Consider the following 16,404-nt stretch of genomic DNA (forward strand, 5'->3'; position numbering starts at 1 on the left):
GGGGTGAAGGTGAAGCTAATGTCGAAAACTCACTGCAGAATCTTGACATCACAAATGTTAAGGGATGCACGGAAAGGAAAATTCTTGGCCGAACCCGAAACCAAATATAATGACAAAAATTGCCGAATACTGAAACCCGATGAAGTACTTTGACATTTTTTATCCATTTATTTTGCTTCTTTTTTTTTTTTTTACCATGGCATAAACTAAATAGTCAAAATGTGCTTTTTCCTCAGTGTTTCCCACAGGATTTGGAGAGAGATTACGGTGGGGGGGGGGGGTCTGAGGCCCCGAGGGTCCGGTAAAGTAAATTACACGAGTCCATTTACTTTTAATGAACACATGTAATATGTTTTATACTTTCTGTGAATATAATCCAATTAATCTTATTTCCATCCTGTATAGACGCCTTATTTTGAAAACCAGACGTTGACACATGTGTTTCCTCCTCGCGCTAAATTCATCCAGTCCGACCCAGTTTGATAAATAATGTTGTATGTGGTTCTCGTCCGGCGTAACATGAAGACTTCACAGCCTCTCTTCAGGCAGGACTCTCATACTGCAGCACTTGTCTTTGTAAAGAGACAAACTGACAGGATAAAGTCTCTAACCTGCCTGTCAGCTCGCTCTGGGCCGCTTCACTGGATTTACCATAAAGGCTTGAATACGTGTGCACTCCAAATGTAGGTGTGGCTAGCTTAATCGCCTTCTCACAGACGAGTGACAGAAACACCCAAAGCGGTTCTTTTCTAAGAAGTCAGCCACAGATGGAGTGGATGTGCTGGGAGTCAATTCAGCAGAACGGCATCTGCAAACGGCCATATTTGCGTCTTTCTCAGACACTTTAAAATGCCTCCACTCTGCTGACAGGTCAATGTAATTGTTTGGTAAAATGTATTCGGTCTTTTGACATATTAGGTCGAACACCGAAAGTGATTTTTTGCTATTTTCGGCCGATTAATTTCGGTGGCCGAACATTCGGTGCATCCCTACAGATGTTTATTGACTCATCTAGACGTCAAGCCTCTGATTGGTCAATGTATACAAATGTTTGAAAAAGCTTTGACCTTTAAAGACAACAAACATGACTGAATTTCATGGAAGTGTGTGTAAAATCAGTAATCGCAGGAAATTTAACGTGCAACAAAAAAGGTCAGCGGTCACACTCAAACCTGGGACACCACAACCACATGGTCAGCACCTTAAACCCCTAAGACCACCAGGGCGCCCGTAAACATTCACCACCAAGTCCTTAAAGGAGGTTAATTCATTTCATTTTCTGTCGTTCCAGATGATTAAATAATTAGGATTTTGGAACTGCATATTCAATGTGGTTGTTCAGGGATAAATTTCAGCTCAGCTAACTGCTTAAAGTTGCTGTTTTGTAAAGGCTGGTCTACACAGCAGGCGTTTCAGCTGTGTTTTTCAACACATCCGACTGAACAGATACGCTCCTGTTTTAGTCAGTAAAGTACATATTTCTGCTCCTAAAATCTATTTCCGAGTGTAACTACAGTGACTGGTCATTGAGCTTTGCTTTCTGCCATCTATAATTTCAGTTTCTTTACTCAGCTTGCTATAACTTGCTGGAGCAAACAAACCATTTAACAGCAGGGCTGTCACATTTGATTTGAAATGCTTTCTGATATGTTGCATGCCCTGTTGCCATATAAGTAAACTGGCCAATTGCTGTTCTATTTAATGAAGACAAAAGGAGAAAAATGGTGTACTGACTTTGTAAAATGTATGTGCTTTACAGTATCTTTAGCTCTTAACTCAAGTGAGGCACCGTGAAGTAAAAGACGTAGTTTAAGAGGAGGCTACAAGGCTTGCATTCAAATTAATAACCTATTATGTGTTAGTTTTGCAGAAAGTGACTGACTTCAATCCTAAATGGAGAAGTCACAAGTTCAAACTGTGTTGAAACTGATCAATAGCAGAGTAAGTTGCGCCTAATGAAGCAAGACTTTCACCGACTAGCTTAATGTGTGAAACCCCCGTCTTATCTGTGATCTGTTCATAATAAACTGATGTTGATTACTTTAGCAGAAACATAGCTGTAAGTTCATTTCAGCAATTATTTAATGCGAGTGTTTGGCAGCGTTATCACACCATAAACCCCACTATTCACACTCGCACACACACACTTACCCTTAAGCAGTGGCAAGGGCGTGAGCTCTATGGGTTTGCCCTGAGAGCGGAACTGGGACGAACTCTGCGACCGCTTCTGCTTGGCCTTCCTGACAGACTTCCGTGAAAATCCATCCACTTTGTCCACAGATGGAGACGTGGTGGCTGCCGAGGACATAGCCCTGCTGGGAGAAACACACAAGCGGGGAGGGGGTGGGGGTGAGCGGTTAACACAATCACATCAGATGTAAGCTTAGAGCGATCTCAGTTTACCAAGGGAATAATGATTAACCACTCTATATTAACAGTCCTACAGAAATAACACAGTTTTCAAATTAAAGATGTGTTTAAATGGAGATGGATATAATATTCAATGCCTATAACTTCCTTTTATCCATTGAACTTTATCCCTATTAGAAGTTTCATCACCTGTATGACCCCGTCATTGTATGAAAGAGTTCAGTGTTAAATAAATAAGACATCAGGAATAAATAGAATCTGTAAATGAACCAATACATTGTGTAACCTTAATCAAAACTCGTAGGTACAAAAGCCCCTGCAGCTGAACCGACAGCAGGGGCTGCAACATATTCCTTAAGTCTCGCTCTGAAATCTCGTGAGAGGCGAACTGTTGCAGGAAGACGACAGTGGAAACAGGAGTTTGCGGTGTTGGAAAATAAAGTCTTGCAAGCAGCTCCTCAACGTACACAACAAACTCCGCTCCCTCATTTCAACCAGCGTCTTCCTGCAAAAATTCGCCTCTCACAAGATTTCAGAGCAAGTTGAAAACAAAGGGTTTCACCGGGAGCCATCTACTGCCTGGATTCCAAAACTTTTTGTACCTACTAGTCATTTCAACACCAAAATATGGTTTAAAAATGCCAAAATTATCCTTTAACTTTTCCTGCTAAGTGGTGTCTTCACCACCTCCCTCGCTTTCAGCCAATCACTTTCAATAAATAATTATTTTATTTTAGAATTTACTGGCTCATTTAGACATTTCACTATTTCTTTCATGTTGTCTTATTAAATTTTGAACTATCTGGGGCTAAAAATGCACCAAAGTGACATGTTTAGCCATTTTCACGCAGCTCCACAGCTACAAAGTTTGTTCCTGGTTGGGAGCTCATGAAAGCAAAGGAGAAAAGGAAAAAACATCCCCACTGAGTCCTTTAGCTCGGCTTCAGTCCGCCTTGCTCCAGCATTTTATTAGTCTCACAACAAACCTGTGCAGCCGCTGCAGACAGCCTCATTTTCCCAGCATGGGACACTATTTAGGCCTTAGCTGGTTATAGTACCTGCCAACAGACCACTTACACTCAAACACAAACACACAAACACCAAACAGCAGTGTCTACCCACAACAACGGAGCTGGTTCTGTGGCCGTGATGCGCCGCCACAGTGGGAGGAAGCTGAGGAAACGTCCACTGCTGTGTGTTTGCTGCTGATTACGTCTAAAAAACATCTAACAAACTGGCTGCTCAGACGCCGACAACAAAAACAAGCCGCAGCAGAAGTCACACGTCTCGCTGCAAACTGAACCTCTGAACCACACCCACGGGGAAAAGCTTGCAAAAGTGAAAGTGAAGATTTATTTCGGCTGTCAGAGGGGACGAGGAACCCATCTGATCCTGCAGATTAGATGAGACACAACGTCCAAGGCCATCATACTCACTTAGATGATTAGATGTTAACATGCTGATGTGACGATTAGCATTTTAGCCTGCAAACGTTTAATTTAACTGAGGTTCATTCTTGATTTGGTAGCTGTTCTGGGGTTTTTCATTGATTACCTGCATGGCTATGTGTGTGTGTTTTCCCCCCCAACGTGTTACGTGTTGTTGGTCCTTTGGATAAAAGCGTCAGCTAAATGAATAAATGTACATGTAAATGTAAATATGCAACAAACCAGCAGTAAGCAAGACTATGTGCAGAGGTTTGAATTTAAATACTTGCTAGCATGTCAGCACCAGAACATGTCGCATATTAGTGTCACATTTACAATGTCAACATGTCGGCATGTTATGTCTGACCTCAAAGTAGAGATAGACTGAAGGTTATACACAGATTCCCAATCGTATCAATGAGGATTTTGATATCAAACCCTTTTGTTTGTAAAACTCATTACTCCAGAGTGTTTGATCTTCTATTTACTGGATTCATCCTAATATTTTGAGGACTGTAAAAGTACCTTTCTTTCTGTTGTCATTTTGGCAATATGTTTTATAAAGACCCAATGGAAGTTGTGCGAACTTATAATAAATTATTTCTCATTCAGCTGATGTATTGATCCAAAAAGACATACAGTTGCTATATATGGCAACGGTTGCACGCCGAGGAATTAGGGGGTTAAATGTCTTGGTCAGGTGCCCTTTGTCATGGTGGGAATTGAACCATGGTGAAGGGAATTCAGTAGTTTCTTTAAAAAGGTCCCATGACATGAACTTTGTGCTGTTGATGGCACAAGATAAAAAGTCAGAGAGATCATCAAAGTCATTAAGATTAATCTTCGTAGCACCATGAACGTCTGCGCCAAATTTAATGGAAATAAATCCAGTTGAGATTGAGATAAATGACTTAAAATACTGGTGTCAATATCAACCTTCAAAATCCATCAAACTCTAATTATAATGGAATTGATCACTGGACTGAAGCTTCAATTAGAGTTAAGTAATTTAAGTGTCAATCTAATTATGTTCTTACTCGCTGTGTCGTTCACTTGTCCCGACTTCCACATGAGCAACAATAGCTGGAGACACTGATGTCAGGAGACGACAAAGACCCCGATCAGTCCTCACTAACCCAGCCGGGTGACATGAAAGTCTGAAGGAGAAATTAATTTAAGAGCTCTAGCAAGAAACCGTTACGTAATAAGACGTGAATGATACGCTGCAGGCTCATCTCTAATGCTCTGTCAAAGTCACACAGGCAGTCGTACTGTGTGTCCACCAGGCCTCGTTTATAACAGCGGACAGAGGAGGAGGGGAGAGGACAAACTCAGCCTTCAGTACAAACACACTCGTCAGCCTGCTGCCTGAGGTTGTGGACAGAGAAAAGCCTTTTACAAACTATGTGAGGCTGCACAGCTGATTGTCCATCATCATATACAGTGTGCTGCTGTTTTAAAAGTGATTAATGAGCGCAGCATCGCGTCCATCTGTGGTTCGAGAGGTGGCGTTAGGGTGGTGATGAATATATGTTCAAATAGAGGAAGATGATAATCAAAACTGACAACTGTAATTAATAAGCAGAGCAACTAAATAGGCTTGTTTACATCAGCTTGCCTTTTCTAAACATGATTCTTGACAAGAGACTAACAGAAGAAGATTGTTCCCAACTTCCCCGACGTGGCCAAACCCTTGTTCTATTATCTTCCAGGCCCAGGTGTGGACAGCGCTCAGGGTTTCCCCCAGGAAATTTGTTAGCGAAAAGCGCTACGTGCCCTACTTTCCTAACTTACAACAAGCCCCCCCCAAGACACTGCAACGTGCTGCTGATTAATTGCTGCGACACAAACATATGATGTGATTCTGGCGCATCTCTTCTCGTTATCAATGCAGTTACCAGATGACTGTTTTAAGCAACCGCCTTACTTAAATACAGCCAGTCATTTTCACAAAACTCAATAAGCCTAATATTAAACTAAACACTTAATTTAGTCTTGTGATGCAAGTCTAGGAGCTTTTTATTTTATGCAAGGCAGTCTAGCATGTAGTGATTAAACAATCAGTGTTAATTGATAGGTCGATTGACAGAAAATTAAGTCACAAATTGGCAAGCAAAAACATGAGCTGGATTCAGCTTCTCATAAGAGATCATTGTCAAATAATTATCTTAGGATAGTGGACCCTTTATTTGGAGAAGACAACCATTTAAAACACATGACTGTGGGATACAACAGCGTTTCCCATTAATTAAGAAGACTTCGGCTATAAAGGCTGAATTGTACTAGATACGAGCCACACACAGTTTAATTTATCATGTCGGACTTGGTGAACGCCGGTTTTCAAAATAAAGTGTTAACACAACGTAAATACAGTATGGAAATAAGATTAATTGGATTATATTCACAGGAAGTATAATATATGTTACATGTTTTCATTATATAACATTGTGTTGTATAATTGTCAACTTCCCTGATCTATGATCTGTCCATTAAAAGCAAAACAAATAAACACTAAAATATTAGGGAAATTACTTATACTTATCTTTTTATTTGGGGTTGTTGGAAAATCATTAAATGAATGTGTCACCGTTTATACCTATACAATGTGTTTATGATAAAAATTGTTTACTTAAGGAAAATAATTGTTGACCAGAGCGCAGTTAGTTCTTTATATATGTAGCTTCTTAATTTTGCTCTCAAAGTGCTCCAGATTAATACATTTGACTTTTAAATGTACAAAATCTTCTTCTAACCTGGGGGGGGGGGGGGGGGGGTCCAAGGTCCACCCACCAAAGTCCTGTGGGAAACGCTGTACAATTAACTGACCAGAGCAAACACTAACTGACAGATTGATTGATAATGAAAATAACCGTACACAAATGTACTAGAGCTCAGGGGGTACTATTTTAATATACTACTAAACCCTGCAGACAGATTCACACGACAAAACCAATTACATACAGATGCAGAGAGTCGTCTGTCAACACAGCTCACTGCCTTCTATTTCATAACAACACAGCTGTTAATGATCCGTCTGCATGAACGCCTTCTGTTGGGCATCAGTTTCGTCAGCAGGGTGGGAAAATACCTCCAGCTGATCTGTCTCGTCATTGGCTGCTACTTTAACCCCCTCCACCAGCCAATCTGGCAGGTATCTCGCCATTAATCTGAAAAGTCCTGCTGTGTGTTCGGCGGTAAACATAAAACGCTGGCTGAATACAAGGCATGATGGGAGACCGTACAGCACCTGAAGGAAAGAATTTCCATTTCTAGACGACTGTTTTGCCTTTCAAAGTTTCGGCACAGAACTATTCAAATGTCATACACGGCGAGTCCCAGCATCGTCTCAGCCTCGTTGCAAGCATAAATAAAAAGGGGGAATCGACACCTGTTCCCTGTGTGCTGCTAAGCCTCAGCAAAGACCAGACAAAGCAGGGCAGAGCCTCTGAAAATCACCTTCGCTCGGAGATTATCTCCGGCTAATGGCTTATAGCGGAACAGCTCTGACGTACACACTCTTTGACGCCTTTGTGACAATCAGGTTTTATTTCTGTAAAACGGTGAAATCTACAATTCCTGTAGTTGTGAAGATGAAGAGGAGAAGCAGCTGTCATCCAATATCCTACAAAAAAAATAAAAATAAAATAAAAAGTTTACCTCACAGACACTGAGGGTGTTTTTGGGGAGGAGATTTTCCTCATCTGAACGAGGGTTTAAGAATAGAGGGTGTGACTAGAGGTGAAACAATTTGTTGGTTAAGTGATTATCTGATGCACAGATAAATAATCAGCAACTATTTTAGCAATCAATGATCCGTTTTACTCCACTCTCGTTATCGCTTCTTCAGTGTGGATATCTGCTGCTTCTCTCAGTTATATATCAAATTGTAAACTGGATATCTTGGGACACATTTTGACATTTCATAGACAAAGCAATTAGTTGATTTAACAGGAAAAATATCAGCAAATTAAATCAATAAGGAAATGAATTGTTAGCTGAAGGTCTGGAGACGTAATGCCTTTTTGGGCTACAGAAATAAACCTGACTTTGTTTGAACTATGCACACACACACACACACACACACACACACACACAGCATCTTAACACAACCTTCAATCCCTGTAAGGATTATTTAAAAACAGCCAGTTGGCTTCATTCAGCTCTGATCAAACAAACACTTGTCTGCTGCATTTTTAGGATGCATCTGTGACGTTGTACATCTCAATAAACAATGCATTAATCAACTAATAGTTTTTACATCGCCAACAGCAACGGTGGGAGCTGTCAATGCTTTCATGCCTTCGCCACTTGGTGACCCTCACCAGTGGAGGAACCACAATCCGTCCCCCTCAACCTTAAAACTGCACAAACAGGGTTTTCCAGCTGCTCCTCTTACCTGTGCAAAGGGGCACTGGAATCCCCGTGTACAACCATCAGTCCCACACTGTCTAGCTCGCTCGCCGAGTAGCCGGCTAATGGCGAAAGCACTCCAGCGCCACCACAACACACGAGGGGAGAAACAAGACTACGGCGGCTGATCAGGCGTATGGCACCCAAGCGACACAGCCGTTCCCCTCCCATGCTTCTTACATAAGCGGCCAGATGACATCGAAACAGGCTCGGGGAGGGTGGGATTAAAGAACAAGGAGGAAGGAGAGAGGAGGGGGCTCGGCGAACAACGGGGAGAGCAGCAGAAAGGGAGGAAGAGGAGGGAGGGAGGGAGGGAGCTGCTGCTCAACAGGAAGGCAACAAATAGGCAACGGCAAGGCAGAGCGAGAGGAGCTGAAGTGAGAGAACAAAATGCACAGAGAGAATATAAAAGGGAGGCTGGCAGGAGGGAAGCGCTAGGATCTCGCCTGTGGTCCCAAGTTTGAATTCAAGCAAGATGTTTGACTCAACTTTTGGGTATGAATATTCCTTCACTGCAATGCTTCCATCTCAAGTCAACAAGCAGGTAGAGGCGTTCAACTCCTGCGTTCTACTAGAGCGACTAAATCAAGTCAGCAGATTGCAAAACGCAGCCTATTAGTTGAGAAAGACAAATATTTAAACTCCAGCACGACATTTATGCCAACATACAGTCTCATCATGATGGATAATATTATCTACTACTGAATAACTTTGATGACTCGTAATGCAAATGATCCCGAAATGCAACTAACAATTAATTTACTCACTCCTTCAGCACTATCAGTGACCGCTTTAAATGTCTTGTTTTGTCCAACCAAAAATATATTAAGTGTCTTTGCAGAGCCAAGCTAGAAAGCATCATTCATGACTAAACACAAGAAATTAAAGATACGTTCTTCAAATAATATTAAAGCCAAAAACTGCTGAAACTCTGGACAGGTCAGCAACAAAAGATTATTTTAACACTAATTACTCTACAGACTATGTTACAGATAAAAAGGAACAGAGGAACATAAAAACTGGCTTTTTATTTTTGAAGAAAGGTCTTCAATTTAAACACAAAAATTTTGAAAATTGCAGAGGGTGAACGGACTATAAAATATCAGCAAATATTAAGACACACTTATTACAAGTTGCCAGAGCCCTCATTTTCAGAAGCCAAAAAATATTCAGTTTCTATAATAACACTAAGAAAACCAGCAAATATTAAAATCTGACAAGCTGGAACCAGATAGTTTTGTCCGCCTGTTTGTTATAAAAAAATGTTTGATGACTAATCAATCAAGCTTTTATTAAAAGGACACACACCGGTCCAAAAGACATACAATAAAAACTGAAACAGTAAAACACTAAGTAGACAAAAGGAGACTACATACAAGAAACTAAAAGAAATGTCCTTAAACTATGGCTGCAAATATCAATTTATCAGCCAATAAGTTTCTTAATGAATCAATGCATCTCTTGGTCTATAATGTGTCAGAAAATAGAGAAAAATGCCTCTTACAGTTTTTGAAAGCCCAAGGTGATGTCTTCATGTCTTGTTTTGTACGACCAGCAGTCCAAAAGCCAAAAAAAATATTCTGTTTTCTATTAAGAAAACCAGCAAATATTAACATCTGACAAGCTGGAACTAGAGAGTTTATTTAATTTTTCCTATAAATTATCAAAACTGCAACAATCAGATATAATTGTTTTGGATCAGTCCACTTTATATTCAATATCTGTGTTTACACAGATGTTTGCACAACAAACAGAGAAAACTAAAATAAATTATCCTTAAAAATCAGGTTAGGTACAAGTTAAAACTTTCATCTGTGCAGCTGTTACCAAGTCCAGAAGCCAGAACCAATAAAGTTTCAAACGATTATTTATGCATAACAAAGATTCTGTTTACACATCAATTTCCTGGATTTACCGATAAATAGATAAGTGGTCTCAGCACTAATTATATCAGCATGAATCCCTGATCTAGCATTTCACATCTTTCTACAAGTCACTTCTTCTAAAAGTCTCCTGTTGCCATTATTGACTGAATGCTGCAATCTGACGCCACGTCTAATTGGTGTGATTCAGACACGGCATAATTACGCTGCTCACACAGTCAAGAACTAATGAACTCAGTAACTTTCAATACACACACACACACACACACACACACACACACACACACACACAGCTGATAAGGAGGAGGCAGTAACAACATCAGTGTCATAAAGACAGGAGACTTTGGATGGTAAGCTATCTCAGCCACGGCTGGACTTGCCCTCGACGTGACGTGACATTCAGAAACCTTGAAGATGAGCCTGTGTGACAGTGCCAAGATTAAAGAGTACGCCTTTATAAAAACACACAATGGCACTGCAAATACCATCACATGTAATGCGTAACGCCACACCTGGCCTCTGGCATGCTGCTGAGACACATGACTGGCAGGGCAGAGGTCAGGTGGAAAGTAAAAGTCTGAGTAGACAGAAGAAGCTTGTTCCTGTATAATGAGTACATTTAATCACCCCTTATCTTTATCTTTCTGCGTGTCTCACTCATCACCATGTGTCTACCTCTCATCATCCACGTACAGAGTCATTAGGGGTGATGATCTCTCTGTCTGGCTGGTTGTATTCACACATTTAGGGATGTCACGAGAACAGATACCAAGTCGATACCAAAATTCTGAATACATGTCAGTACCCGTTTTGCCAGGTACAGAAGGTACCGGAGATCCAACACATGGAAGATAGCGACAAGTGCAGCTGCAGAAAGAGTATGGAAACCAAGGTGAAGTTAGCAGGATGTAGCAGATGTTACTTTCAATTAGCTGTGTCAAAGCCTCGATTTTTGCCCAGTTAGAGGTAATCAAGGTTGAACGTTTCACAGTTTTGATCACCTGAATATCACCAAAGATGACGATGCAGTTTGCAAAGCCAAGGACTGTCTGTCAAATGTGCCGGTCACTATAGCGGAGTTAGGGACCATCTTAAAAGTTCAATAACATCAATTTTAATCATCAATTACTTTTTTGTTTTTAAAATATAAAAATCCTGGACAACTGCCAATATAGATAGTGACCACCCTTAAACATTTCACTCCTGTTAGTCTGAATTTAATAATTAAATATGCACAGTGCAAAGCTGTACTTGCAATAGTCTGCTCATCTTTAGACATCAAATCACATCTGATCTGTCCTGGAGATCCTCTCCCAACTTTCACAGCTGTCAGTTGTTCTTTGTAATGTAGAGAGAAAGGAGTGTAAGTTGAAGCAAATGAGGTTTATTGTTTTGTTTTTAACCGTGGCATCAAGAATCGTGGAATTTTACTGGTATCAGTACTAAATTTCTGGTACTGTGACATCCCTACACACACACACACTCCACAGATATTGAAACGATGGTACAAGAAAACATGACAGACGGCCGGGTGGTATATTTAGAGTCAGGAGTTTGTCAGACACAGTATCTTAGTGCAAAAGCCAGTCAAAGTTCATATCGCATTATCACGAAACATTTCACAGTTGGCTTCACTTCACAGGAAAAGCTTGAACCTGTCTCAGACCAGATTCTCTGGGGCTTTTTATTTTTCAACCCAAGAGGATTAAAACATCAGCATTTTACTTTCAAGCAAACCTACTGCTTTCCACTGACATCAGCCTGGAAAGATCAGTCACTTAGAGCCTCTGCCTAAGGCAAACAACATCATAAAGATTATATCCATTTACAGAGTAATTTGATGTTATTTACGATTATCAGCAAGAGCAGCAAAGTAGGCGATCCACAGCATAAGGTCAAAACAATCAAGCAGTTTTGGGAGCGTTAGCTTGGCCATGTTGGGCCTGGCAGCAGCATAATATTCAAAACTTGACAGCGCGATAACCTCACTAACGTTAGCTAGCTAGCTAGCAACGATAGCTTCCCGATTAACCGTTACAAAGTGTTTAACGCACACACTGTTAGTTAGTGGTCTCCTACTAGTACAAATAAACCCTTAAATAGCATTAACATTTAGGCAATCTAACCTTTTATCACAGCTGTGCAGCTTTATATAAAAAAAATGGCATTTTTAGGTTGCTAGCGAGCGAGCTAACACTAGTGCTACGGCTACCGCGGGTTAGCTCAAGTTGAACATGTAGCCTCGGCTAGCTTTTGCGCTGCGCCTTGCAGAAAAAAAATAAAATAAGGAAACACAAGAAAGCTTACATGAAACATTGGAATAGAAAGAAATCTAAATTTACATGTTGTGCTAATAAAATAACGTTACCTGGGCGGGCTTGGGCGATCACCCATCATCCCAGATGTAAATACAGGGGCAGTGCTAATGCTGCTACCGTTAGCTAGCGCCCAAAGACTGGAACACACACACCGTCCCGAGTCCCGACCCGAGCCCGACAAGCTGCTGCAGCCGACCGAGAGGCTGTTACCCCTCCAATCGTGGTACTTTACCTTGATCCTTTTGCGGTTTTGCAACGGAGACGGCGGCGAGGAGTTATCCTATGTTTTTGGACAATCTAACGGGCTAACCGGTTAGGCTACCTCCCAGCTCGGCGCAGCCTTCCCCAAGCAGCAGCAGCGGCGGAACAGCAGGAAAATCTGGCCTGAAACAGCCAAACCCACGAGTACCTTTTTTTTTCCTTCCAACGGAATAATCCTCAAACTCCCATGAATAACAAAAACACGGCTATATAAAACGATTATATTCACGCAATTACATTCCTGTTACTGATTCAACTGCTCGTCTTCCCCAAACCCCCTTGTAATTTGGTGCTTTCCTCAGCTCGGTTTCTGAGTCGGGGCTGTTTCTTGTCACCCTATTGTCAACACTGCTGGGCTGAGACCACGGCACACATAACAGAGGCGCACCGCAGCGTGCTCGACGGGGTTAAGATCCACGTACGACGGTGATTGGCTGGCGGGAGCGGTGCCGGGCGCTTGGATTGGACGGCAAGCGATGTCGATCACAGCGGAGGGAAATGAGGCTCTGAATCCGTCAGGTTAGGTGGAGGCGAAGGGACAAGGAAAGAGATCGGGGTTTGTGGTGTGCGGTGCGCGCGGAGTCTCCAGGACACAGCGCGCTGGAATGAGGCTAAACCTGTCCGAGGCCCAGCCAGCGCTTCGCCTCCACACTTCACTCTGAGCCAGCTTGTACTGTACTTTTTATTTATTTATTTAGCCCGCTTCTGCGCCGAAGCAGCGCTGCGTGAAGGGAGAGTGGATCTATCTCCAGATATTAGACAGGAAAGAGAGTTACATAACTAAATGTAGGTTTACTATGAATATAGCTACGTTCATGGGCGTGCATTATGGGGGGGGGGGGGGGGGGACTGGAGAGAAAACTATAATTCACTTTTTCACTCACCATGGAGGCAATACGGACTCAGTATTACATGATATATATATGGATTATAATTACTGATGCATTAACATGTAAGCAGCATATTAATGTTATAGCTGCCTGTTGTGGAGATACTTAAACGTTTTATATACTGTAACAATCAACATAATGTGCAAAGTAACTAGTTACATGTAATTTGGTTAAGAAAAAATTATATATTTTACTATAATGCACTTTTATACTCACCATGGAGGCAATACCAGAATCAGAAATACTTCATTGATCCCTGAGGAGAGTTCTTTGTGTTACAATTACTCATTTTGTGTATCCAGATATTAAGGAATAGAAATAATAATAGAAAGCAGGTAAGTAGAAAATATAATGAAATATGTGAGTGTAGAGTGTGATGTGTACGTTGTTTTACAAAATAAAATAAATTTAATGATAAATAGTAGTAGTGAATTAAATACTAATAGGAAGAATGAGTACAGGTAGAGCTGACATGGAAAAGTAAACAAATATAAATATAAGGAGTGTAGATATTTACTGTATTAACATTAAGGGGCATAATAAATAGTAGTAGTGAATTAGATATTAATAGGAATAATGAGTACTGGTAGAGTTGATGTGGAATGGATATAATCCTTAAAAACAACAGTATTGGGACAGTAGCCAGGGTATTGAAGCAGAGAATATTGCACATTGGGTATCTAGAATACATTCATAGAGTTCAGATGCATGATAATATATGCATATGGCTTATCATTACTGATGCATTAACATGTCAGCAGCATATTAATGTTATAGCTGCCTGTTGTGGAGATACTTAAACGTTTTATATACTGTAACAATCATCATAATGTGCAAAGTAACTAGTTACATGTAATTTGGTGAAGACAGGCGTGAAAAAATTATATATTTTACTATAATGCACTTTTATACTCACCATGGAGGCAATACCAGAATCAGAAATACTTCATTGATCCCCTGAGGAGAGTTCTTTGTGTTACAATTACTCACTTTGTGTATCCAGATATTGAGGAATAGAAATAATAATAGAAAGCAGGTAAGTAAAAAATATAATGAAATATGAAGGAGTGTGATGTGTACGTTGTTTTACAAAATAAAATAAATTTAATGATAAATAGTAGTAGTGAATTAAATACTAATAGGAAGAATGAGTACAGGTAGAGCTGACATGGAAAAGTAAACAAATATAAATATAAGGAGTGTAGATATTTACAGTATTAACATTAAGGGGCATAATAAATAGTAGTAGTGAATTAGATATTAATAGGAATATGAGTACTGGTAGAGTTGATGTGGAATGGATATAATCCTTAAAAACAACAGTATTGGGACAGTAGCCAGGGTATTGAAGCAGAGAATATTGCACATTGGGTATCTAGAATACATTCATAGAGTTCAGATGCATGATAATATATGCATATGGCTTATCATTACTGATGCATTAACATGTCAGCAGCATATTAATGTTATAGCTGCCTGTTGTGGAGATACTTAAACGTTTTATATACTGTTGGGTGGTTTAACAATCATATACAGTAAGTAGATTCTCTATATAACCTGTTATATTCTGACAAATAAATGTACCTACCTCATAATTTGCAAGTAATTAGTAGAGTTGGGGAGTAACTACTTACATGTAATTCCATTACGACGGGTGTTTAATTGAGAGTAGGCTGTTAATTGAAGTTTTGTGGTCTACAGAGTCATTAAAATGAGCTCCACTTGTACCAGCTGCAACATTAAAGTGATGTTTACACATGAATGCATCAATAAACGTAATAATAAACTATAATCCTGTAATAAATATTATTCTGAAATGGGATATTCTGCATTATGAGTGCTTTTTTAATTGTAATGTTTTTGTACTTTTACTTAAGTAAAAGTAAGGGTTAAGCTCTACGTACAACGGCGATTGGCCGGTGGGAGCGGTGCCGGGTGTATATGTAATAGAACACACATAAATGAGCAGTACATTAGTCTCTCTTTTCAGTGAGATCATTTTCAGATTTTGGATTATTTTTTCAATATTGTTTTTTCTTTGAGATGACCAAGAGGACCCTAATTTTGGATGGCGAATACGTCTGTGAAGAAAAAATATGTAAGAGAAATCTCGAAAGAATGGCCAAGTCCAAAATATAATATATCTATGAAGATTCTCAGTCATCCAGGTCGTAGTTATCCAACGAAGGTTAAAATCAAGGGCAACTGGACTTGGTTGAAGCTACTGGAAGACGTTTCGTCCCTCATCCAAAGGACTTCTTCAGTTCTGACTGACTGGCAGGGAAACTCAGCTATTTAACCTCAGTGGGGTCGTTATCCCGGGTCATCGATACCGCTGGTTCGTTAGTGTTCCTTGTTGCTGTGACGACAGTCGTTACAGTCGTTAAGACTACCTGTGGCCAAGACTGAACGACCATCGTTGGTATCTTCACCTGAGGCCAATAGGTTACGTTTGTTGAGTTTCCTGGGAAGTGATGAAAGGACAGCATTGTAAGTGGGGGATAAGTGGTGGCGTAGACCCCCTCCCCTGTTCAATGACGGCTTCTCAACCCTGGTGTAGATGCTTCCTTGACACCTCTTTCAAACCATCCATCTTCTCTGTCTAAATGTGCACCTGGTGGTCCTCAAACGAGTGTCCTCTGTCCTTCAGATGTAAGTAGACTGCAGAGTCTTGACCTGAGGAGTTGGCCCTTCTGTGTTGAGCCATGCGTTTGTGTAGTGGTTGTTTAGTCTCCCCAATATACAGGTCTGTGCATTCCTCACTGCATTGGACCGCATACACTAGATTGCTTTTCTTGTGTTTGGGTGTGCGGTCTTTGGGGTGGACCAGCATCTGTCTTAGTGT

This window comes from Micropterus salmoides, unplaced genomic scaffold (genome assembly GCF_014851395.1).
Source record: "Micropterus salmoides isolate LMB-PRFRI ecotype aquatic unplaced genomic scaffold, ASM1485139v1 Ms_hic_scaffold_2580, whole genome shotgun sequence".
Lineage (NCBI taxonomy): Eukaryota > Metazoa > Chordata > Actinopteri > Centrarchiformes > Centrarchidae > Micropterus > Micropterus salmoides.